Source organism: Saccopteryx bilineata, chromosome 2 (assembly GCF_036850765.1).
Source record: "Saccopteryx bilineata isolate mSacBil1 chromosome 2, mSacBil1_pri_phased_curated, whole genome shotgun sequence".
Taxonomy (NCBI): domain Eukaryota; kingdom Metazoa; phylum Chordata; class Mammalia; order Chiroptera; family Emballonuridae; genus Saccopteryx; species Saccopteryx bilineata.
The window spans coordinates 119,150,488-119,176,757 of NC_089491.1; the positions used below are offsets into that span (position 1 = coordinate 119,150,488).

At 42.7% G+C, this 26,270-nt stretch overlaps 1 protein-coding gene across 2 annotated transcripts in view; it reads left to right on the plus strand.

Moving 5' to 3' along the window:
- TMCC3 (transmembrane and coiled-coil domain family 3) overlaps positions 1-26,270 on the plus strand; it is a 280,996-nt gene that overhangs the window by 180,663 nt on the left and 74,063 nt on the right. The window lies entirely within an intron of this gene.

Genomic DNA, 26,270 nt, shown 5'->3' on the forward strand with positions numbered 1-26,270 from the left:
CCAACCTAGCCTGACATTTTAATATTTAAGTGCTTCTTTGGGTCTTCATTTCCTTATGAAGGCCATGTAAAACATATCATGTAAAACTTAGATTTAAATAAATGTATGTCCCTTTCTCCTGTCAACGTCCTTGTCCGTTTACTGTTCAGACCTTGCAAGGATTGAGAAAAACTTTTTCCTCACCTACTGGACTTATTCAGACCAAGTTCATATTAACATTAAAGCCCATCTGCTTTGAACCTTTGAACCATACTGCCTTATTCTCTCAACAAGAATTGATTACTTGCCTGGGGACTAAAAACAGAACATCTGAAGAAACTTCAACAGCAACGCAATATAAGTGTATTATACTGTGAAAAGAAAGAACTTGCCCTGCCCAGACTTGCCATTCTAAGATATCTATCTAACTCATGCACCCAGAGGTGGTTCTTTTATGTCTCAGGAACCTCATCACTGAAATTAGGAAACAGTGGTGTCCATGTCCTCTGGGCCCCTTTGATGCTTCTAGAAAGTTTTCCGGCATCACATTTCTCCTACTTTCCAGAGTCCTAGATTTCTACCTTTGGGAGGCCAGTTAATATTGCTACTCCTGACCTGTCCTAAAGCCTTCTTTTATTTTATTTTTTTAATTTTTTGGTTAAAGATAGAGCAAACAGGAATAACATGCCTAGAAAAATCAGCCACAGTGCTCTGTCTAGAAATATGTAAAACCACACCAAATTGCTTTGTTCAAATTCAGGCACCCACTTTGAGCCAGGCTCTGAGTTGACTCATTGGGATTCCCCAAAGATATACAACCTAAGAAGTTCATAGAACAGATGGGACGAGTGCAGAAATCATTACGCTGTCAGACAACATGTAGAGTGCATGAGCTCTGGAATCAAATGCCTGGCCCATGTCCAGTGCCCCCAGCTCCCTTTCAAAGTACTTAACCTTTCTGGGCCTGTTTTCTCATGTGTGAAAGGGAGTAATAGTATGTGAGCATAGAAGTCGTTGTGAGGATCAATAAATAAAATAAAATTTATAAAGTGCTTACACGGCCTGACTAGGGGGTGGTGCAGTGGATAGAGTGTTGGACTGGGACGCAGAAGACCCAGGTTCAAGACCCTGAGGTTGCCAGCTTGAGTGCGGGCTCATCTGATTTGAGCAACGCTCACCAGCTTGGACCCAAGGTCCCTGGCTTGAGCAAGGGGTTACTCGGTCTGCTGTAGCCCCCTGGTCAAGGCACATATGAGAAAGCAATCAATGAACAACTAAGGTGCTGCAACGAAGAATTGATGCTTCTCGTCTCTCTCCCTCCCTGTCTGTCTGTCCCTATCTGTCCCTCTCTCTGACTCTCCCTGTCTCTGTCACAAAAAAATAAATAAATAAAATAAAGTGCTTACATGATCCCTGTCCAATAGAATGTGCTCAATAAGTAATCTTCCTACCAGCTCTTATTACTTAATTACTGTTCAAAACAAAATAGCATTTGTGGTGAGAGGAAGGAGGTATTGCTTCTAGTAATTGATGAAGACTTCTTTGAGAAGGACCATTTGATCAGGGCCCAGAAAGGACAGAAAGGAGGGATTTCCGTGGGAAAGGGGTGGTCATTTCTTTATGTTTTGCGGGAACATAACCTGCAAAAGCACAGCGATGAGGCCAGCAGGCAAGGCAGGTACTGGGAGTGGTGAGTAATACAGAATGGTTGAGGTGTAGAGGGTGGGAACAGCTGTGGGCAGGAGGAGAGGAAGACCCGTCAGAGGTAGTTTGTGGATGATCTCGTATTAATTTCCTGGTCCATATCTCAGTGGAAGAATTGCCCTATCTTTTGTTTTTTGTCTTTGTTGTGCATCTATGATACCCATGATACTAGTCAGGACTGCCTTGGAGGCAAGCATTTCCTTGCAGATTTAGGAGGAAACAAAGATTACTCCTGAAGTCAAAGGACTCTCAACCCTTTTATAAGCCCTGAATGCAGCACCCGAGCTCTGCTCTCCACACAGCCCCACCAGGCTCATGCTTAGCCACAGCCACGGGCCTGAGCAGCTCAGAAGACAGTGTGACTTGGGCATTTCTGACTGTTGTTTGTGTCTGGAGGTCAGAGAGAGGAGGGAGAGCTGATCTTATTTTGCAGAGATACAAGAGAGTGTCCAGAAGAATTGTGCTGAGAGGTGACTTCAGCTGTTATCTGCTTGGATGTGGGATTGATTCGCTCCCACTCAGAGGCACTTGGAGCCCAGAATATTACGTAAGCAAAATGCCTGCTGCATTTGGTCTCTGTAACACTTAATCCCACCTCCGCCCCCAGTTCAGCATTTTCAGAATTTGTAATGTACAGTGATAACCAAAGGGCAGAATTTGAGTGATTGAAAAGTAAAGCCCAAATGATTTTCTTCCATTTTGCAGGGAGGGGTGGTCCATCTAAATGGAAGTGGCCATATCCATGTCTCTGTAAGAAATAGGCATAGTCAGGCCCTGGCTAGGGGCTCAGTTGGTTAGAGCATCTTCCCGATGAGCCAAGGTTGCTGCTTCCATCCCTGGTCAGGGCACATACAAAGCAAGTGATGAGTGCATCAATAAGTGGAACAACAAATCCGTGTTTCTCTTTTTCCTCTTCCTTTAAAATCAGTAAATAAATTTTCCTTCACTTTGGCCGGATACCTCATTTGGTTAGAGCATTGTCCTGAAGCGCAGCGGTTGCCGGTTCTATCCCTGGTCAGGGCACATACAGGAACAGATCTATGTTCCTGTCTGTCTGTCTGCCTACCTGTCTGTTTGTGTCTGTCTGTCTCCTCCCAACCCCACCCCCATTCCTCTCTCACTAAAATTAATAAATACAAATTAAAAAAAATTTTTTTTAATTCTTAAAAAAAAAAAGAAAAGAAATGGGCACAGTTGGGGAATTGGTACGGGGCTAGAGTCATGCGGGAGCTTGCCCAAAGTGAGGCCTCATTTCAGAAGTGTTTAAGGGGGAATCTTGGAGCTTGGCCGGTTTATAATTACACCGGCTGTACGGGTTTTTCTTTGGTGAGTAAATGCATGGCATTACTGGGCAGCAGGCCTGGGGGAGAGATTGTTATACCGTCCGGTCCAGAGCAAACAGAGTTTGCAGAAAGCAGACATTGCTTCAAGCTTAGGCCTTACCTACGCTGATTTGCACTAAATCGGCTTCCACAGCACCAGTTGTAGGAGGGAAAGGTAAATATGCAGGTGTTTCTAAATCCACACCCTGTGGAGTTGTTAAGCAGTTATGGTATTTTCCCCCTCTTGATTCAGTTGGTGAATCTTTGTACATATATCCAAACAGGTTGCTTCCAGGATGTATACATTATAATAAGAATATTTTAGGCTTCCCTTTATTTACAAGGAATAGTAGGAATACTTTGCATGTATATAAAGCACTTTTATGGATTCCACCTCATCTGATTATGATCAGAACCAAGAAAGGTACATAATCACCATTATCCTGACACTGAGCCTGAGCGACTTGCACAAGGGGACAAACAGTGGCTGAATCACAAGGAGCAGCCAGCTGGGTCCTCTGCCTTCAGGTACAGTGTGTGGACCTCGCCTCCACCTTCTCTCAGAAGAACATGGCGTGATTGATTTTTCTAAAGCCCTGATTTTTCATCTCCCCAAGAGAGCCAGAGTAGGTCATCTTCTTGTTTCTTTGTTATGCTGACCTAATTACACATCTTTTTTGCTATAGATTTTTCTGTCCTGTTGGGTGTAGGGAACAAATTTTATGCAACGCCAAGGATTTTTTTTTAACCGAATTTATAAGCAAAATCTGAGTTTCTGTGGAGCAGGAGACAAGGAAAACAAATAATACCTCATCTCTGCGGATTGTTCACATGGATGTGTTAACCAAAACTCTGAAAGGGGGTTGGGTTTTAGAAAATCAAATTGTTTCCTTTTCACCTAAAATAAAACCCTCTCTCTTGAACAGCGAGTCCAGTCCTTTCTCCATACTCCTCTTCACTGGCCAGCTTTGGAGAGAGAGGTGGCCTCCCTGTCCTCAATTCTTCCCCTCCCTCCCTCTCTCACTCTTCTCTAGCCTGAGCACTGCCCAGCTCTTGGTTAAGGTCACCAGCGGTCTCCCTGGGAATCAAGTTCAGCGGACAGTTTGTAGGACTCAATTTAAGTTCTCTCTTAGCAGAATTTGCTACACATCATCACAACCCAGAGAAAGTTACTTATCTAAATGTTTTTATTGAGTGGGGGTAGGACCTTCCTCGTGGGATTGCAGCAAGGTCAACATGAGAGAGTGTGTGTGGGAGTGCTGAGCGCTGTGCATGCTGCAGGGCTGAGCAACGATAAATGTCAACTGTCGCTTCTGTTGGCATACTCTGCCTCGGTTCCTGTGACACTGTGTTTTCTTGTTTTCCTCCTACGCCCGTGGTCCCTTCTACTTTCTTATGCTATCGTGAAATGTTGGAGTTTTTTAATTCAGCAGATATTTTGTGCAAGGGCATAGTTCATGCCAGGAATGTTTCTTGGCTCTAGGGATAGAGCAGTGAACAAAGTTAAGTTGCTGGCTTCTTGGAGCCACATTTGGGGGTGGTAAATTATAAACACAAATATATAATATACCAGATGATGATTGATATGTAGTAAATGTGAATATGGTATATAGCATATGGATATAAAATATACTATATTATACATGATGTACTGTATGTCAAGTGAACATATATCATACAGAGGTTAATAAGTTTTAGGAAGCAGGGAAGGGGGTGGATGAGTGTTGCAGTTTAGAGTAGGGTGCTCAGGAAGTCCCCACGGATTGGCTGATGTTTAACCAGAGACTTCAGGAAATGAGAAAGGAGCATATTCACGTAGAATATATCTAGAAGACCACTCAGGCAGAGGGAATGGCTAGTGCAGAGACTCTGAGGTGGGGGGGTCTTTGATACATTTAGGGAACAGCGAGAAGGCCAGTGGACCGGAGCAGAGTGTGCGCAGTGGGAGGGCGGGGGAGGTGAGCACAGAGAACTAGCCTGGGGTCAGGACAGGACAGAGTAGGCAGTGTGGTGTTGTCCAGGCACAGCAAGGACTTTGCTCTACTGTGAGTGAATTTTAGAGGCCAGTGGAGGGTTTTAAGCAAAAGAGTATTAGGGAGCAAGGGTGGAAGCCATGGTCTGCACAGGAGGCTATTAAAAGCGTCCAGCACTTCTCTGGGCCTGTCCCAGACCCCTGTCCTCCCATCCTGCTCTCTCTCCTAGACCAACTTGGCTTCAAATAGTGTCTGTGTGCCGATAGCTCCCAAACTGAACTCTCTCGCTCTTGCCTCTCTTCTGACCTCCAGCTTGTTTATCCAACTCTTGATTTACATTACACTTGGTAACCACTCAGTACATCCAAATGTCCCGTGCTGCTCCATGCACCCTGACTCTCTTTAGTCCCACAGCTCAGTAAATGGCACCTAGCCAGTCGCTCCAGGGTGCTCCTCCAAGTCACTGTCTTTAGCACACCATATTTGGGAGTCACCAAGGTCTGTTGCTCTGTCCCACCGCCTCTCTCAGATGGACTCTTCACTCTACTCCAAGCCGCCATCACTTCTCCTAGATGAGAGCAGTAGCCTCCTAGCTGGTGACTCTGCATCTACTCTGCCCCTTCAGACACAAATGGGCTGTCAAGTGAATTTTTCTCCAAAAAAATGCAGGAATTTATGAGAAGTGAAAAATTTTTTTTCTTTAAATGTAGGCCTTTTTCACAGAGGGGCAGCCATTGAAGCTAGTGAAAGGGACATTTAACATCAGAAGTGCTTGCTTTTGGATTCTGTCACCGGAGTGGAGAGCTACCCAAGGTCAGCAGGCATCCCACTAATATTTGCATGACCACAATGCTCCTTCACAGAATAAAGAATGCTTTTGCCCCAAAGATGAATTTTAACACCTTCCCTTGGCCACAGAAAGCTTAATGTCTGGTTTGTAATAATACTTTTGTACCGACATCCTGCTACTTAGAGCACACCACTACATAATTAGGGAGGGTTTTTTAATTAAAAAAGAGGGTGGAGTGGGTGTGATAACTTACGCACATTCATGTCTTTATTTAGTTTCAACAGAAAGAAACCAGATTCTTCAGTTCTACCCCAGCTGCAGCCAGATGGACCTAAAACCACCATAAACAACAATCTTATCATGTGACTTCTCTTCCTAGAACCCATCCATGGTTTCTGATCACCCTGGCAATAAATTATTAATTCCCTCCTCTGGCCCACCTGCTCTCTGTGATCAGTGCCTGCCTCGCCCTGCCCCACCCTGCTCAGAGCCTTCCTTTTTCCTGCTATGTTAGATTCATCTCCATTTTTCAAGTATATACCACTCTCCCCTCCTCTGTCTTTCTCTACTCCTCTGCACCCACTCCCCACTTAAAAACTTTCTTGCTTTAGGCCTCAATATGAATGTCTTTGTGTGTGTGTGTGTGTGTGTGTGTGTGTGTGTGTGTGTGTGTATGTGTATGTGTGTGTAAGAGAGAGACAGACAGGAAGGGAGAGAGAGGGAGAGAGATTAGAAGCATCAACTCATTGTTGCAGCACCTTAGTTGTAAATTGATTGCTTCTCATATGTGCCTTAATGGGGGGGGGGGGGGTGCCCCAGCCAAGCCAGTGACCCCTTGCTCAAGCCAGAAACCTTGGGCTTCAAGTCAGTGACCATAGGGTCATTTCAATGAGCTCATGCTCAAACCAGCAACCCTGTGCTCAAGCAGGGGAGCCTATGCTCAAACTAGATGAGCCAGCGCTCAAGTTGGCAACCCCACGGGTTTCGAACCTGGGACCTCAGTGTCCCAGGTCAACGCTGTATCCACTGCACCTCCAGCAGTCAGGCCCGGATGTCTCTTTATCAGGAAATCCTTCCCACTACCCAGATCTGGTGAGGTCTCCCTGCCACGTCCCCTCACACCTCTATTTCTTTGTGAAAACCCACATCACGTTGCACTCACTCGTTAGTGTCTTCCCTTGGTGAAGCATGCCCGGCTCCCTTTAGCCAGGTTCTGCTGCTGTTCTCCCTCCACAAATGTTGGCCGGCTGGTTTGCTCAGATTCTACTGTAAACATCGGGGGGGGGGTTCATAAAACAAAACTTCTTTTCCAAGTGGAGATTGAAATTGCCACTCATCAATTTGGTGATCCTTTTTCATTAAACAGGAGGAAGGTTCTGTAGTTACGTAAAGTACAACTCTTAAAAACCAGAAATCGGTTTTCAAAGGGGGATGGTGAACTTAGCAGGAGAGCAGAGATAAATCTTTGGCTGTTATATCAGACTTTTTATGGGCTTCCTTTGCTTCATCCTGTTTCCTAAATTGTAATGACCTGACTTCATATACCTAAACCACTAAAATAGGGTTCCTCTCAATCTGGGCCTGAATGAATTTCACAATGTGCCCTCCCCAAGCTCCGTGGGTCAAGGGAAGTCTAGGACAATGACAACAGAGGTTCATCACAAACCTCCAAATCCAAAATTGAGTTAGTTTTTCCCCTCCCCCTCCCCAGGGTTGCTCATCAAAGCTAGAGACCTTCTGTGGCATTGGTCAATGTGGTACGAGAATATGTTATAGTTGTTATAGTAACAGCCATGAAATAAAGGTTAGGTTTCTAATTTCCATTGCTATTTGGATGTACTCAGGTCCTGCCAAAGGTGGGGGGTTTTTGGAGGGTTTTTTTGTTTTGTTTTTGGGATTTTTTTTTCCCATTTTGAGATGACTTATCTAAAACTTAAAGACTTCAACTTCCTTTTTAAAGACATGGTTCTTTTTCTTCAGGAAATATGTGTTTATACCAGGGTACAAACGGGATTTAACATTCTGAAGGAAGTAGATTTGATTTACTGAATACACCCTTGGCAACTGAGAGCAGGCTTTCTGTGACTGTAAAGGAGTAATTACCAGGTTCGTCAGTGCGCCACTTTAGATAACAAAACTGCACAAGGTGACACGGTCATTGTGGCTGGACTTTTGGTTGTTCTCTTTTAAAAAACACTGCCTAATTGTGGACGTGATGACGTAAAAACAAAAGTAGTCCTTCCCTCCCCAGCTTCCCTTCTAGTAAGGATGACCCAAGGGCAGACTTAGATTCTGAAAGTGATCTGAAAGAAAATTGAGTCTTACAAGGAAAAACAGCTTTGACTTTTGACACTAACCCTGTGCATTAAAAAGAAGCAGGACACAAAAAGTCTGCCAATGACTTACTGTCTGTTGAAAAAAAAATGCCACTGGGGTCCTACAAACGGTAATGGTAAATGTCCTTTGAGCTGTTTTTAGGGAGGTAGTGATTGGTCACAGTCTTGCTAATTACTCACGCAATCCAGACTTACCATGCGGGGATTTAAGGAGGGCCTTGGTGTGCACAGCACTTTGAGTCAGTAGGTGTGAAGCACCAGGTCTCATTAGCCTTGCCGTCCGGGAGTGTTAACGGTAGTGCGTTTAGTTGTGAGTGAGTAGTTACCAAACTGTATCAAATATGTAAATAGAAATTATTTCTTCTTTCTACCAAATAAAACTATTAATGGGATCACAGAAATTGAGCACAGTGCTCAGTTTGATGAAACATTTCCAACTGAACTATCAGTTCTATGAAATAAAGGCAAGGTTTGAAGAAGCTTTAAGTTTTAGCCCCGGCCAGATGGCTTGGTTGATTAGAATGTTGTCCCGAGGCACAGGGACTGCCCATTCAATCTCTCTTCATGGCACATGCAGGAACAGCTCAATGTTCCTGTCTGTCTCTCTCACTCCACCCCTCCCTTCCTCTTTCACTGAAATAAAAAAATTAAAATGAAGCTTTAAGTGTTAAGAACACTGAAATAAACTTGATATGCTTTAAACACAAAGTCCATACTTCCTTGGTTTGGTTTCTGAGGTCAGATAGTCTTGCGTTTGAGTCAGATACTAGCTGACTCCTGTACCTTTTAGTGTCTCTCGCTGTGAACATTAGGTGGTAGGCATGTAGGGTATAGTCAGTAAATTTCCTAGTCAAGTCAGACATGCTTAAGCGTATACATTGCATTTTTCATCCAAATAACTGCATTCAAAATAAAAACACTCTAAGGCCCTGGCCGGTTGGCTCAGCGGTAGAGCGTCGGCCTAGCGTGCGGAGGACCCGGGTTCGATTCCCGGCCAGGGCACATAGGAGAAGCACCCATTTGCTTCTCCACCCGTCCGCCGCGCCTTCCTCTCTGTCTCTCTCTTCCCCTCCCGCAGAGCAAAGATGGCCCGGGCCCGGGCGCTGGGGACGGCTCTGTGGTCTCTGCCCCAGGCGCTAGAGTGGCTCTGGTCGCAACATGGCGACACCCAGGAGGGTCGCAACATGGCGACGCCCAGGATGGGCAGAGCGTCGCCCCCTGGTGGGCGTGCTGGGTGGATCCCGGTCGGGCGCATGCGGGAGTCTGTCTGACTGTCTCCCTGGTTCCAGCTTCAGAAAAATGCAAAAAAATAAAATAAAATAAAAAATAAATAAAAACACTCTAAAAATTATGGAATTTTTAAAACACTGATAAATTAAGGTCAAATAGCCAGGATTTCACTTGACTGACACCCAAATATGTCTTAATTCATACTTTCTTAACTAAATGTCAATTCTGTTGCCAAAATAGAATCCAGTAACAATCCAGAGATTGAATAGTAGGAAATAAACCCAAGATTTTGAGAAGCTATTGAATCTAATTTTGTATAAAGCCAGTATAAATGTCAGTTTTGAACTTGATGTAACTTGGTTCTGTTTATTTGTTTTTCAAAGTGTAGGGAAAGGGGAAAGGGCTGGTGTGTGCTATTATTCAGACTTGGGTTTAAATCGGTTGCTCAGAGTCAAAGTGGGCAAGTTTCCTAAACTCAGTCTAAGCCCCACTGTCCTAGGACTGTGACAAGGACAGTGGTGCGTGTGCGTGCACGTGTGTGTGTGTGTGTGTGTGTGTGTGTGTGTGAAAGTGCACAGACATGGATCCAGCCACCTAGCCAGTGCCCACAGTAACTGCAAAGTCTCTTCCCCCTCCCCTTTTCCTACCTCGTCCTCTGGCTCTGCTACTGCTTAGGAAGTCAATTTATATGGCTGTGCCTCAGTTTCCTCATTTAAAAAAGAAAGCTGGCCCTGGCCGGTTGGCTCAGCGGTAGAGCATCGGCCTAGCGTGCGGAGGACCCGGGTTCGATTCCCGGCCAGGGCACACAGGAGAAGCACCCATCTGCTTCTCCACCCCTCCGCCGCGCTTTCCTCTCTGTCTCTCTCTTCCCCTCCCGCAGCCAAGGCTCCATTGGAGCAGAGATGGCCCGGGCGCTGGGCATGGCTCTGTGGCCTCTGCCTCAGGCGCTAGAGTGGCTCTGGTCGCAATATGGCGACGCCCAGGATGGGCAGAGCATCGCCCCCTGGTGGGCAGAGCGTCGCCCCTGGTGGGCATGCCGGGTGGATCCCGGTCGGGCGCATGCGGGAGTCTGTCTGACTGTCTCTCCCTGTTTCCAGCTTCAGAAAAATGAAAAAAAAAAAAAAAAAAAAAAAAAAAGAAAGCTGGACCACACACTTTTGAAGGTCCTGAAAGTTCTATAGCTGTAGGCTTTAAAAGTATAAACACTTTTTTAAACTGGTTCCTTATTTTTAAAAAATTGAGTATCATACTTAGAAGTGATAAATGAAAATATCTATAGACCATAAACTGTCTATTTTTATGCCCAAAATGAATTATTTTGAGACCAAGTTAATTGGAAGATCAACTGTGTTTTGCATCCACCTTAAAAGAGCAATGACATTTCATATACTGAGGTCCTGAAATGAGCACGTGGAAGGATGTAAATATTTGTCACAAGAGTAAAGTAAGAGAGAAGATCTGCTTTGTCTACTAGTGGGTGGCAACACATCGATGGATCATTGTTTGCACTAAGCATTTAATAATCCCATCTGTTGAAATGTATATTCAGAGGTACTTTGGAATTGCAATAAGCTACCTAGAAGTTGGCAGGAAAGCCATCCTGGAGAGATTCCAAACTCTGCTGCCAACCAAGAAATCCAGTATAAGTCAATGTGTAATTATAAAATCCCATCTTTGGCTGCAGCTCTTTAAATATACAGTGTTTATTTAGGCATGATATAGACTTTTAAATCGGAAAAGGAGACTATAGAGTCCTTTGCTAATCCTAGGTTTAAACCTTTGGGGATATTACCTATTTGACCTGCAAACACACTCCTTGTTTGACACAGCAATGGCAGAACCTTGCCCTGCCTCCCGGGTGCTTTGACGTCGTCTCCACTGATCACTCCATGTCTCCCTCTTTCCCAAGTCCTTTCAAATAGATTACATTCTTTGTCTCTCAAAGCCCAATGTTGGGATTTTGGTCCCCCTCAAAGTCAGGAAAGAAATGTCACCGCAGGCTCAGAACGACAGTAGTGTGAGCAAACCGTGCTGCATCCAGAGAGCTCTGGACACGCTGATGCTCTGGATCTCATGCGTGGGGTGACCTGAGGGCAGCCGGCTGAGTTCTAGGGGAGTGAGGGTGAAACCAAGCTTAGCCCCAGTTAACAACCCAGACTGAGGTGAGTCACAGGTGCTGTTTAACAGCACAGGAGCACTGTTCGCTGGATTTTGCTTTCTGCTTTCTGGAGTTAGCTTCAAAGACAACTTTAGCAGTTCTTGCACAGTAACTGAGTCCCTCCATTTGCTTATTAGCCTCTGCCTCAGTTCTAAAATTTTGACCTTCATCAAGCTGTAGTTACTACTGACTTGATTCAGAAAAAAAGTGTTTTATGTATCCTGCTGCAGGGGCATCTTTGAGTCTTTAAAACCACCCTTTCTGTTCCTTTTTATTTCCGTTGAGTAGGAACAACGTATTAACAATGTATAATTCATGGATTGCATAGTCCACTTGGAATTCTCAGTGACTCACCAATAATAGGAAATATGACGTACTTAGCATCTGAATTTTTAAATTTTGGTGTGAGATAGGGATCGACTGCAGTTTTACCTTTTTTCAGGTGAACTGCCAATATTTTTTTCCTTCTTGATTTATAATATTGCCTCTGTCATAGATTATGCTTCCAAATATACATGGGTCTATTTCTGAGCTCTCTCTTCAGTGGTCTGTAAGTTTATTCTGGGGCAACTTACCTGAATTAATATAGCTTATAAAATGTCTTGCTATGTGGTAAGGAGATTTCACCTTGCCTGCTCCTACCATATTTTTTTCTTCAGAGTTATATGTTTTCTTCCACTGAATTTGAAAATAAGCTTGTCAAGTTTAGGAACAACCCTTTAGATTGGGTTCTGTTTCATTTGTCAACTGATTTAGAGAAAATTAACAACTGGCTGATACTGCCTCTCTCACTCCAGGAGTATGGGACACTTCAATATTAGTTTTAGGCTTTCTTTTATAGAACAATAAATTTTAAAAAAACATTAGTATACATCATATTTAAACACCCAAACATTTATGGAAGGATTTCCTTTGCAAGAACCATGCTGGGCAGTGATGGATTTTTAAAATGAGCAAGTTAGTCTCCTTTATTTCAAAAAGATCAAACTCTCGCAGAGAGGGAGGGGTTTGGTAGGTATGTACACAATTTATTTAAACAAATTAGACTGTTATACATACTGTGCTAAAATTATACCTAATATGCTACTAGAGAATGAAGATTAATTTTGACATGAGACATCTCTTGGGGGAAAGAGCTATGCATACTATGAGTATCATATGTTTATATAATATTTGTTTCATGTTCCCATAATGAGGTGTGGAGAATACTTGTCAGCCTCTGTTTTTTTTCATATTTTGGCCACTACATAAAAGTGGCCTTTGTTGTTTATGTTAATACCTAGTCAACATAAGAAATATTGAGGCCTTGGTGGGTTGGCTCATTGGTTGAGTGTCAGCCTGGTGTATGGATGTCCCAGGTTCGATTCCCTTCCCCCTCCCCTTCTCTCTCTCTCTCTCTCTCCCTCTCTTGCAGCCATGGATGGATTGGTTAGAGTGAGTTGGCCCCAGGCACTGAGGATGGTTCTCTGCAGCCACCCATCAAGTGCTAAAAATAGCTAAGTTGCAGAGCAACCAGCCACTGGCCCCTGATGGGCAAAGTACCACCCCCTAATGGGCTTGCTGGTGGATCCCAGTTGGGGCATGTGCGGGAGTCTATCTCTCTGTCTTCTCTCACTTAAAGAAAAAAGAAAAGAAATATTGAGATATTTTGAAATTTTTATACAAATTCTTCAAAATATTATTTAATTAAAATTAAGTAAAATTTAAAATTCAGTTCCTTCATCCTAGTATGCACATTTAAGGTGTTTGTCGGCCACAACTGGCAGTGTCTACTGTATTGGACAGTGCAGCTTTCGAAAATCAATTTTGATATCAAAATAAAGGAAAACGTTTAAAACACAGTAATTTAAATAGGTATCTCTGGGCTAGTGTTTTACGAATAATATATATAATGATAATTTATAGTCTAATCTATTATATCTAAAACATTCTGGTATTTTTTTTTTTTGATTGAGGCAAATGCAATTCCACTTGTAAAAGATGAATAGGCAAGAATGGGAAAGCTTCCTCTCAGCAGAGCATTGTCTAGAGAAAAGTTGTGCAGTTGTGAGTGTCAGAGGCTATCATGAAATAGATGGATTTTCTGCTTCTCTGGGTGGAAAAGAAATTTATAAGCTGTTTGGTCTCTTCTCAGAGCTTTGCTTTGTTTGGTTTTCCTCTTATAACTTCCAAGAGTCCCTTTTTGTAATTAGAAGGAATATTGTTTTTAATTCCAGATGACCAAACCCTGCTAATATTCTGAAAAACCTACACATTGCATGCCTGGAGACTTCTGATCATTTCTGTAGATGTGTATGTTAAATGTGTGTTCATACAAGTGAGTGGGTGTGCCTGCCTGCTGGTTACCCTTATACCCCTGTGTTATTATATTAGATACCGTATACTTTGTGTGAAGTATAGGGTGTTCCTTTTTTGTGAAAGGTGCTGCTTCCATGGACTGTCAGAGATGTTAACTAGAGTGTGTCAGCCATGGCTGCCCGGCAAAGAAGCCAGGAGAAACTCTGGAACTGTAGAACACCTAACAAAACTGTCAGCTAGGAAAGTGAGTACTTCTAAATACTTGTAGGAAATATGACCTTCACTTCCGAAGTGATCTGAAAATTGTTATCTCATTTTATGAAACTTAAAGTGCAAAACTGAAAATCTAAAAGTACTTGGAAATGATTTAAAAACGAAAAGATTTACAAGGACCCTTCAGATGGAGGATAATATAGTCATAATGGTATAATTTTGAATTTCAAAAGCCCTGGTTTTTTTTTTTTTTCTTTCTTCAGAGGAAGGAGAGGAAACAAGAGCTTTAGTTGGGGCTATTAGGAATGCTAGGTGTCCGTTAAACTGTTTGGGAGAAGCAGGGAAAGGTCAGCAGGGATGAGGGTAAGTTCATATGAGTTAAATACTCTATGAGGGGACACGCACAGTGGAGTTTCCAGATGCAGTTTCCTTCCCATTTATGTTCTCAGTAGTGCCAGCATAGGCCTTTGGAAGAGACAGTATTGTTTAGTGGGTGCAATTGTCCCCATTCTACAGGTGTGGAAATGGAGGCCTGTAAAGGTTACATAAATTGTTCAATAATATACGACTAGTGAACAAGTTTTTGAGTAAGATAAGCCTGAACTCCACTGATGCCATTTATTAGTTGGGGACCTTGGTCAAATCTTAATCTTTCCGGGAACTTATTGCTACTCGGTAAAATGGGAAAATAATAGTGCCTGCCTTTTTTTTTTTGGGGGGGGGCAGGCAGAGGTTTGGCAGAACCCAGAGTTGATGTATTTAAAGTTCTGGTGCAGAGGAAGTCGGCTCAATAACTAATAACTATTGCCATTTGCTGATTCTGTACAGAGCAATAGAGAGATGCTGTGGTAAGACACAAAAGAAATGGAGAAAGGTTTTTTTTCTTACTCTTCTGTAGCAAAATATTTCAAAGCTTCTTTGACCATTTTGCCCTGAACTTTCAAGGGATGGAGTGGGGCAGGAAGTGTCAACATTTGTAATACTTCATACCCGGCCTTTTGTTAGGGTCGGTTTGGGTACATAGATCAGCAAAATCTTACTTTGTGATATGAATTAAGTTAATGGGAAATAAGCTCTGGTTTGCATTTTTGTAGAGGACATTTGTTCACTTTTCTTCTTATAACCTCCAAGAGTCCCTTTTCATAATTGAAAGGAGTAGTATCTGTTGTTTTTAACTCCAAGGGACCAAACCCTAAGATTCTGAAAAAAAAAACCCCACAAAAACAAAAAACAAACAAAACTACATGTTGCATGCCTGGTGACTTGTGATAACTTCTGTAGATGTGTGTTAAATACAGGCTCAGACAGGAGAGCGAGTATGCCTGCCTGCTGGGTTTTCAGCAACAGATGACTGATATTAATTGGGAATTAACTGTACTGCGATTTATTTAGCCATTCTGTTGTTGATGACAATTGGGTTGTTTCCAGAAGGAGACTGTTACCAACTATGGACATCCTTGTATGGGTGTCCTGATTGATTCGTGTCCTCTAAGGTGTATACTGAGGAGTGGAAAGGCTGGGTCATAGGGCACACATAGCTTCAATGCTATGAGATAACACCAAATCGTGCTTCAGAGGGATTGTACCTGTTTATGTTCCTACCTCCAACATCTGAGAGTTCTTTCCTGTGGCTGCAGATCATTGGCCATACAAAGTATTGTAATACTTTCCATTTCTGTCAATCTGCTAAGGTTACCCTGGTTTCTTTTTTGTATGACATTTGTATTGCATAAACATTTCCCCATATGATTACAAATTCTTCCTAATGTAGTTTGCAATAGTTACCCTGTATTTGTTGTCTGTTTCCTAATTTATATAATCTGCCCTTTATTTTTCATAAACAGTCCTTTCGATTTTCTCACACTTTTCAGAATGAGGAAACACTGTAATGGGCAATCTTTGTCTATAAAACTTATCCTGTAGTGTAAAGATTCCTTTTAGGATAGATTCCTAAAAGTGGAATTATGTGGTCAAAGTATACAAGCAAAAAAAGAAACTGTTATAGGTGAGAGCAGGTGCTGAGGACGAAGGAATTGAAGATGTGTGTAAAGGAAGGAAGCTTGCCTTTCTCAGAAGCCAGGGCCCAGAGCTTAGCCAGAGACTTCCACTTTCTTCCTGTTCAAAATCTGTGAGGAGGAGGGATAGCACTGGAGTGCAACATCTTCCTTAACAGAACACGATCCAGGATAACAGCTGTCTTCGGAGTCTTACTGGTGAGAAGTTATCACATGAAGGCAGATTTTAGATCTTACTTTGTTTTCTGCAGACATTGTTTGAGCTCTTATTTGGAAGTGCTTTATATCTATTATCTCCTTTAGTCCTCAACAGTAATATGAGGTGGGTTCTTTTACCATCTTCAGCGCTTATATGAGAGAACCCAGGCTTTAAAACTGGTAGGTAGTAGCATCAGGATTTGAATTCAGGCCGTCTTGTCTCCAGTTTGCCATTCTGCCTCCTTGTAACAGTCCATGATCGTTTACACTTCAGTGTTTGTGTGAGTGATGTAAGCAACAGGTGCTGTCCAAATTCAGAGAAAGGAGAAATGAGTGCAGACTGAAGTGGACATGGAAGACTCAGCAAACAGCTTCCTGTCTTTTAAGAGGACAGTGACTTGGACTGTTCTTAGACATCACGTCAGATTTCTCTGGTAGTTTCATATTCCACCAACCATTCTTATCTTGCAAAGTGAACTGATAGAATGCAAAGTGAATTCATGGGACAGTGTGTTCCTGAAGGGTAGGTAGCTAGCTCCTCCTTCAGATTTAATACGTGCTTAATGAAAAAGAAACTTCCAGGGCTGGCCATGCATAGTGTGGAGACAGCGAGAGCTCTCCGGAGAACTGCTTCAAGTGTACTGGGAGCCCTCAGCGTCACAGCTCCGGTTAAAGACTTACCCGAACAGAACAATCTGTGCCTAGTGCAAAGGCAGGCATTTTCACCGTTTGTTTTCTGTCATTGTTGTGGGCTTCTGGGAAACTGCAGGAGCAGACAGCCAAGAGTCATACCCAGTATTCAGCCAGTAGAACCCTTTCCTAGCACATGACGGGGTCGAGAGGTTAGCAATAACACAGCACTCTTGTTGCCACCCATGTGCGCCTAATATAAAACAGCCACTCGACCAGTATGCGAACCTCACAACAGAAAGAAGCACACGAATTTGTAAATGTTTACAATTTACTAAAACAATGTAGGTTTTTACTAAACAACTCAGTATATAATGAGTCATTGTGAACCTGAACCAAACCTGTGAACTTGGACATACTCTTCCAGCCAGATCAGGACTTAAGTGTTAGTCATTTATTCAACGAAAACCTCCTAGGTTCACTGCTTTTTGCCAGGTACTGTGTTCCACACTGGCCAACTAAGAACAAAGGACTCTGCCCTTGGCCTTTAGTTTCTTCATAGTTGACTAGAGCTTCAGACACAGTGTACACTCTGGTCAGGTCCTGACGGAGGCGGTCAACTTGATGGGTATCTCCTGCCATGCCTCCTTTGCCCCTCAGTTTCCACAGCTGGTCCCTTTCTCTGGTGCAACAAGAAGCCAGAACACAGAGGACTCTGTTCTGTGGACAATAACTTCAGAGAGAAAAATCCATATACCACCCATGCCTTCTTTTTTTTTTTTTTTTTTTTTTTTTTTGTATTTTTCTGAAGCTGGAAATGGGGAGAGACAGTCAGACAGACTCCCGCATGCGCCCGACCAGGATCCACCCAGCACGCCACCAGGGGCAACGCTCTGCCCACCAGGGGGCAATGCTCTGCCCCTCCGGGGCCTTGCTCTGCTGCGACCAGAGCCACTCTAGCACCTGGGGCAGAGGCCAAGGAGCCATCCCCAGCGCCCGGGCCATCCTTGCTCCAATGGAGCCTTGGCTGCGGGAGGGGAAGAGAGAGACAGAGAGGAAGGAGGGAGGAAGGAGGGGGGGCGGGGGTGGAGAAGCAAATGGGCGCTTCTCCTATGTGCCCTGGCCGGGAATCGAACCCGGGTCCCCCGCACGCCAGGCCGACGCTCTACCACTGAGCCAACCGGCCAGGGCCCCACCCATGCCTTTTTGCTGTGGTGTCGTCCCCCCACCACCACAAAAAACCAAAGATTTTTCCCATGAAAATTACCACATTTGCACCTAATATTTAAAATACTTTTAAAATTAAAATTTTAATTTTGAGAGTATTTTTTATTCACATGCAGTTCCAAGGAATAATACAGAGAGGCCCTGGGTACACTTTACCTAGTTTTCCCAGAGGTAATGTCTTGCCAAATTATAGTACAAATAACGTATTAACATTGATACAATCCACCTTCATATTCAGGTTTCTCCAGTTTTGTTTGCAGTTACGTGTGTGTGTGTGTGTGTGTGTGTGTAGTTCTCTGCGGTTTTACCGCTTGTAATTCCTGCCACCATGCGCAGTGAGGTCCGGAAGAGCTCTGTCACCACAGGATCCCTGGTGTTGCCCTTTCAGAACTACATCCCTCCTGCACCCCCTCCCTCCCCACCCCGCTTCTAACCCGCAACCACCAATCTCTTCTCCATTTCTATAATTTTGTCAGTTCAAGAATGTTACAGAAATGGAATCCTACCTTGGAAGTATGTAACCTTGGGAAATTGGCTTTTTTACACAACATAATTCCCTCTACAGGGGGTCTTCGGGTTACCACAGTCTCCATATATGATGTTTTGAGTTTACACGCTTGCTCCCCTAAAAACTTAGGAAATGCAGAGTGAGTGTTTCAGCTTACGCCATCAGCATCGTACTTATGGACTATATGGGCAAATCAGTTTGCACACAGGGCAGTATGAGTGAGGGAGTTGGCGTCCCTGGACACTTACCTACACCATTTTGGACTGTTAAAAGTGCAAGTGTTCTGTATGTGTTAGGCTAGGGTGAGTTTCGTCTTACACCAAAATTCAGGTTACATCACTATCGCAGGAACAGAACTGTATTGTAACCCGAGGACCCCTGTACTTTGTTCCTTTTCACTGTTAAGTATAAATAATAGTCTATAGTGTGGATGTCCTAGTCACTTGTTGGACATCTGGGATATTTCCAATTTTGGGCTTTTATGAATAAAGCTGCTATGAACATTTGTGTACAGGATTTCATATGGACATTTTTCTTTTCTCTGGCATAAATGCCCAAGAGTGTAATTTCTGGGTCACATAGATATTTCCGTGTTTTGTTTTGTAGAAAAATGCCAAAATGTTTTCCAGAGAGGCTGTACCATTTTACATTCCCATCAGCTATGTCTGAATTATTTTGTTTCTCCATATCCTTCCCAGTGTTTAGTGCTATCACTTTTCTATCTTAACCATCCTGATAGGTCTATAGTGATATCTCTTCGTGGTTTGAACTTGCACTTCCCTAATGGCTAGTGCCGTTGAGCATCTTTTCCTGTGTTTATTTGCCTTCGATGAAATGTCAAGCTAAGCCCCATTTATTTCAGTTGAGTTTTGTTTTCTTAATATTGAGTTTTGAGAGTTCTTCATATACTCCAGATACTAATGCAACTAATTTGTTGGATATGTGGTTTTGAAAATATTTTCTCTTCTCCCCATCGGTACTGTATTTTGTCTTTTCATCCTTTTAACAGGTCTTTCACAAAGCAGAGGTTTTTCATTTTGATGAGGTAAAATACATTTTTGTATTTTTTAATGTAGCCTCAAGTCTGCAGGGAAGACAGATGTTAGTAGAAACCAGTTTTCAGAACACTTGAAGGCTTCCTGTAGAATTCTAAGGTTCATTGTTCTGGAGAAATCAATAGCATGAAATAACTGCATTTGCTAAAAAGAAATGTTAGAAGACAAAATGACCAGCCTGCAGGGTTTGAGTCTTTCTACTTTCCTGGTTTTTTTTTTTAATCAAAATCGTACCAAGTGAAAGTTTTTGGCTTCTGTGCCAGATGATTGCTAATGCTAAGTAAATAGCAGTATCGTTTTCTTATAGTCATATAGAACATGCTGTGTTAAAAATTAAATATAAATGTGAAGTGGTTATTTCCTGTTGGCTGTGAGATTCCTATATGCATCAGGCCCAGGAGTTTCTGATCCTCAACATAAATACATCCATACTCAGACTTACATACATACATCTGATCAGCATGCATTCACCGCAGGCTAGCTGAATACATTTTTTAAATATGATTTACCTTTTTCTTTACTCTCTCTGTCCTTAAATTCTCTGGGGGAGGAAAAAATGTTTATTGTACTTTTTGTCTTATAAATCTTTCCCCCAGAGGGACCACTTTCCTGGACTATTAAATCAAAATGGAATATGAAGAGAAAAACATTTTTCTTTACTTTGTAAAAGGCTGACTTTTTCTGCTATAAAATTAGGCTTTCCTCCATGCCTGGTTCTGTTTCCTACCATAATGACGTGGTGAGCCAGAAACCACTCAGGAGGGGAAGTTCCTAAAGGGACTCGTTCCTTCCTTTTGTCCCACCACTGAACCAAAGACGGGATAGTCTTTACTTAGGTAGCAAGTTTTTTTTGACTGTCTGTCTCCCTGTCTAGATGGGATGTCCCTTCAGGACGAGACCTTCAGTTTTATATTCTCAGCACCAGGAACAGTCTGTCACACCAATGGTGCTCAATAAATATGTAGTTGGAGTCTTAACTTCAGTAACTAGGCCGTATCTGAAAACTGGTAATATTCATCATTCAGCAAATTTTTATCCTTCTATATTAGCCATTTCAACCCCTCGAGGGCAAAAGCTACCTTTTGTCTACGTCTTTCACATTTTTAAACCCCAGTGCTTAGAAGACAAGTAGGCGCTTAATGTTAAATATATTCATTCATTCAGCAAATATGTGTTACATACTATGCCAGGAACCATCAGGAATATACACATTTACCTAGAAGGCATGGTCCTTCCCTTCAGGTAACGTACAATCTAGTGAGGGTAGGGGGCACATATAATTTATCACATAAAATATTAAAATAACATGATCAGATATTGTAACTTATGTGTTAAAATAAGAAATACAGACTATAATTAAACAGTCCACAGGAGGCCATCTGTCATGGACTGACCCAGGAAGGCACTCTAGCTAGTGGCCTAAGAAACCTCTGTGACCCCAGGAGAGTTCTCTGCTCACTCTCCTCTCCCCCTGCTGCCTGCAGTTCTCGCCTGCCGCACAGTGCTGCCCTTCTTTGTTTTCTTTGTACTCATAGCCAGCAGTGAATGTTGTATTAGTCAGGATTCTGGAAACTGGAGGAATACGTTTTCTTATATAGGTGGAATGAGGTCCAGACGTGTCTGGTGTGGTGTGGTGGGCCGACAGCCCCGACGGTTTTCCGTCCCTGTGGGTGCACACCACTCCTTCCGTCAAGAGGTGGATGCTGCTGCTTCTCCCGCTCTGAGTGTGGCTGGACATTTGACTTGTTTTGACCAACAGAAGGTGACAGAAGTGCTGCCCTGCCAGTTCCTGGCTAGGCCTGAGGACGTGTAGCAGCTTTGGTTTTTGTTCTCTTATAAGCCAGTCACATGTAAAGAAGAGAGAGGAACCCTGAAAGAGAAGAGACTGTATAAAACATAAAAGTATTTTGCTTTTAAGAATAAAAACATATAGAAATAGAGACAAAGGCCTGGCCAGCCCCAGGCGATCCAGCCACCCCCCATTGCTATAGGTGCTAACATATAAGGGAAGCCAGTGTCACGTGGAGCAGAGAAAAGCCACCCGCTTCAGAGACCTGTGCAAGTTACAGAATTACGAGCAAGTGAACGGTAATTGTAAGCCAGTACATTTTAGGGTGACTTGTCATGCAGTAATAGGTAACAGAAAAAGCAGGATCTCGTGCTCTTAGGAGCCTTTCTCCCTTCAAGCTCTGCTTTCCTCCGAGGATGTCTTTGTGCGATGGCAAGGATGTCCACCAGGAGGCAGGCTCACATTCTTCCAGCTCAGCACTATCCAATGAAAGAGCACCACTCTTTCCCACTGGTTCCAGCAAGCCTCAGGAGGACTCTGATTGGCTCCTGAGAGGAGCCATGTGCTTATCCCTGCAAAGTGACAGTGACTTAGATTAGCCAAGGTTGGATCACATGCCTTTCACTGGAGCCAGTGGTCTGGCTGGTCCGCTTCACCAAAGCCACTTGGATTGAGAGTGGGTGTGGGATAGGTCCCCCCCAAAAAAAATCGAGGCCCTGTTTCAAGAATATGGGGCTGGATGCTGGGCAGGCAAAAACAACAAAGATGTACCGCAAAACTCAAGGGTAATCCTACCTCTTTTATAAAGCCTGTTCTTGTCTTTCCAAACTTGAAGGTAGCACAACTCAAACGACCTGTTCCACTTTTTTGATGTTTAGCATATACTGTCTTACTGTGCCACTTACACCTGAAGTAAACTCTTGTTTCACATCTAGATTTAGTACTTTTGTATTCCTTATTGTTCTGACTCCATTTGTTACTTGTACAAGTATGATTTTTTTCATTACGTTTTGTGGAGAGAGGATTTTGGAACTATCATCAGAGGCACAGGCCATTCTTATTATAACAGGAGAAATCCACTGTCTCTCTCTGTTCTCTTCCCTCTCTTCCTGCCTCCCGCACCCCTCCCTCCTCTCTTTCACTCTCTTTTCCTTCTTTTTCCATCCTCCCCCCCCCCCCCACCAAGGATTGACAGAAGCCTAGGCACTGCCTCCAAAGAAAGGGGCATGGTCTATTAACCCCTCATGAGCTACCTCCCAACAGGAGAGCCAAGTGGTGATTAGCACTGCTTATTTTGTCTTTTCTGGGGAACTTGCTCTTGTGCTATTTAATTTGTGTTTTTAAAAAAGATTTTTTTATATAAGTGATCAGGAGTAGAGCTTTTGGGCCAATAGCTTGCAAAATAAATCTAAATGATCTAAAAAACATGCTCTTTTAAATGAAATTCTGGTGAACCCAATAGAGTTTTTTTTTAATGTCATTTTTTTTTTTTTTTTGCATTTTTCTGAAGCTGGAAACAGGGAGAGACAGTCAGACAGACTCCCGCATGCGCCTGACCGGGATCCACCTGGCACGCCCACCATGGGGCGACGCTCTGCCCACCAGGGGGCGATGCTCTGCCCATCCTGGGCGTCGCCATGTTGCCACCAGAGCCACTCTAGCGCCTGAGGCAGAGGCCACAGAGCCATCCCCAGCGCCCGGGCCATCTTTGCTCCAATGGAGCCTCGGCTGCGGGAGGGGAAGAGAGAGACAGAGAGGAAAGCGCGGCGGAGGGGTGGAGAAGCAAATGGGCGCTTCTCCTGTGTGCCCTGGCCGGGAATCGAACCCGGGGTCCTCCGCACGCTAGGCCGACGCTCTACCGCTGAGCCAACCGGCCAGGGCCCAATAGAGTTTTTATTCATCCTTTTTATTGAGGGCCAGCAGTTCCAGGATAGAGTTATTCTAAGGAACGCCAAGACGGTAACAGAAATGGAATGTAGATGCCTGCTGGGACACCGACCAAAGCCCAACTTTGGTTTGTCAGAGACCTCACTGAGGTCTAATGTCTCTCAAGTCATGCACACACACAATTACACATATGCACACACCTGAGTAATAGACTTCGTGTAGCCCTAGCTGGGAAAAAAAAAATAGGTATCAGGCAAATGAGAGGGAAAGCCCAGAAACAAAACTCTTATAGATTTTCAGAATGGATCTTTGTAAGGTTAAATTGACATAATGACATAAGTTCATTGTTAACAGCAGACTATCTTGCCTTTGTATCAAGCTTTTATTTGTAAAAGTGCTATTATTATTATTGAGTAGGGTCCCCGCATTGATGACTTAAATCCCAGGATTAAGGATACCATCATCACATCTGTCCCTTGACTCTTGTTGCCTTCACATTTTTATGAAACATAGTGCATGAATGAGTACATATCCAGAGTGACAATAGTCATTCATTAAATAGGGCATTATTTGCAATTGTATACCCCTCTGTCTATTAAGTCCTTTTTTATCTCTCAGAAATAAACACTGTCCTGAAATTTGTGTTTATCATGCTTTTTTTTAATAGTTTTACTACATATTTTTGTTCCTCTAAAAATATGTCATTTAATCTTTATATTTTTTATTTTACATGAGTAAAATCTTACTGCGTGTAATTCTATGTGGCTTGCTCTTTTCGTTTATAAGCATTGTGCAAATCATTCATATTGATTTTTTAAATGTTTATTTTACTGATTTTAGAGAGAGGAAGGGAAAGAGCAGGAGAGAGACAGAAACATCTGTTCTTGTATGTGCCCTGACCGGAGGTTGAACAGCAACCTCTGCTCTCCCAGACAATGCTAAGCAACCGAGCTATCTGATCAGGGCCATATTAATTTTATTTTTTAAGCTCAGGTTCTGTTTGTGAATTATCTTTTCACCTTATTATTACTTCTCTTCATAAGTAGAAGTTTTAGAACTTTAATGTAGTTGAATCTTTATAATTTATGCTTTTTGTGACCTGCTTTTTATGGCTTGCAATTATAATGCTATTCTCCCGTTTTCTTCTGGCAGTTTTAAAAGTTGTATTTTTACCCCTTTTAGGTCTTTAATCTATCTGGTATTGATTTTTGTATATGCTTTGAGGTTAGAGAGAGAGAGAGAGAACAGGCAACATAAAGTTGACCGTGTCCAAATGTAGGCTCAGGTAAAAAAAATGCCAACACGCTTAAGCATTTGGCCCTGAGACTTATTGATGGTCATAGCAAAGGCAAGTTTTACAGGAAATTGTCTACGTCTCAATTGAAATGGCAACCCTGTTTGAGATGGAGCCAAATCAATTCTTGGAATGACATGTATTTCACCTTTAGAGGAGCCAAAGACTTAGCTATTATGACATTATTTTTCAATTGGAGAACCTCTAGTCTTGTACCATTGCAAAGACCCCTTCCGGTGTTAAGATTTCTTAACAGCATAATAATTGCTCCAATCTTTAACCTCAATTTGTGAAGTGGCATGCCAGCAGGCGGGACTATTTGAATGCCGTGGCAACTTCACCCCATTGGCTAGTACAGTTAGGCAAGCAACCATATAAGCTATCAGCGACAGACACTTAAGCCACATATAATAAAGATGTAGGGGGGTAATTTAAGTCTTGACTAAATTTCTTGAATGATTTCAAGGCTATGTGGGATTTTCTGTTTCTTAAATTAGTTTTAATCAGCTTACTCTATTTAAAAATATTTTCTATTTTTTTGAATAGTTATTATATGCACACAATTCAAACATTCCATTTTAAAAAGTATATACAATGAAAACTAAATCTCTGTACCATCCCTTCTTTCTATTTACCTCATTCCCCTCTCCTGCCATCAGTTTCTTGTCTTTTTCCCTAGTTTCTTGTTTTTCCTCCAAGAAGTATGCTATGCATATATAAGCACCTAATACATGGTTTTTATATAAATGATAGATTCCATGTAAATTATTCTGCATATTGCTTTTTTTCACTTAACCATATACATTAGAGATATTTCTGTAGCTATACATAGAGAACTGCCTCATTCCATTACAGTTCCCCAATACTCCACTGGATGGATGCATTGTAATTTACTCAGTCTCCTTCTAAAAGACCTTCAGGTTATTCTCAGTCATTGCATTGGTCTTCTAGCCAGTGTCCCCTAGTCATCTTCGATCAGCACTTCTGATGGCTATCACATGTATCTCCTTAACTTTCCATCTTGATATCATCACTTCCCTATATAGAAACCTCCAACAGTTTCCCAGTACCCACAGAATAAGGCTAAACTTCTTAGTTTTGAAAATAGAGCCCTGCACCACCCGTCTCCACCTACTTTTCCCAGCACGTCCTTCTGTTTCTAGACACCCCCTACACTGATTACTTGAGGCTTTTCAAATGTGCTCTTGTTTTTATGCTTAGTACTTTTATTCTGCCTGCACTCCCCTAGCCCTTCAACTCTTTGAAGGGGAGGAGCATATCCATCCTTCTTTCTGGGCTGGTCACTTTCTCTTCCGACTCCTATCTGAAGCAGTTACTTTTCAAGTGAGTTTCCCACTAGTGCCCTTATGTAACCAGACCCGGTGTCCTGAAATTTGGTTTAGGTAACATTTATTGTTCACCAAGCAGTCCTTTCTCTTCTAGACTCCAACTTTCTTGTGGGCAGGGAATATTCACGAAATAGGGAATACTAAAATGAAAAGATATGTCTTGACTTTCAGATAACTTACAACATAAAGTTGAGCTAGACCTGCGGAATTAAAATACACAGCACTGTAGATCTTAGTTTAAGTGGAAGTGTGTTCCGTGCTCAATGGAATTTATAAGAAAAACAGGGGCTTGAAAAATATCTATGATCCCCGCCC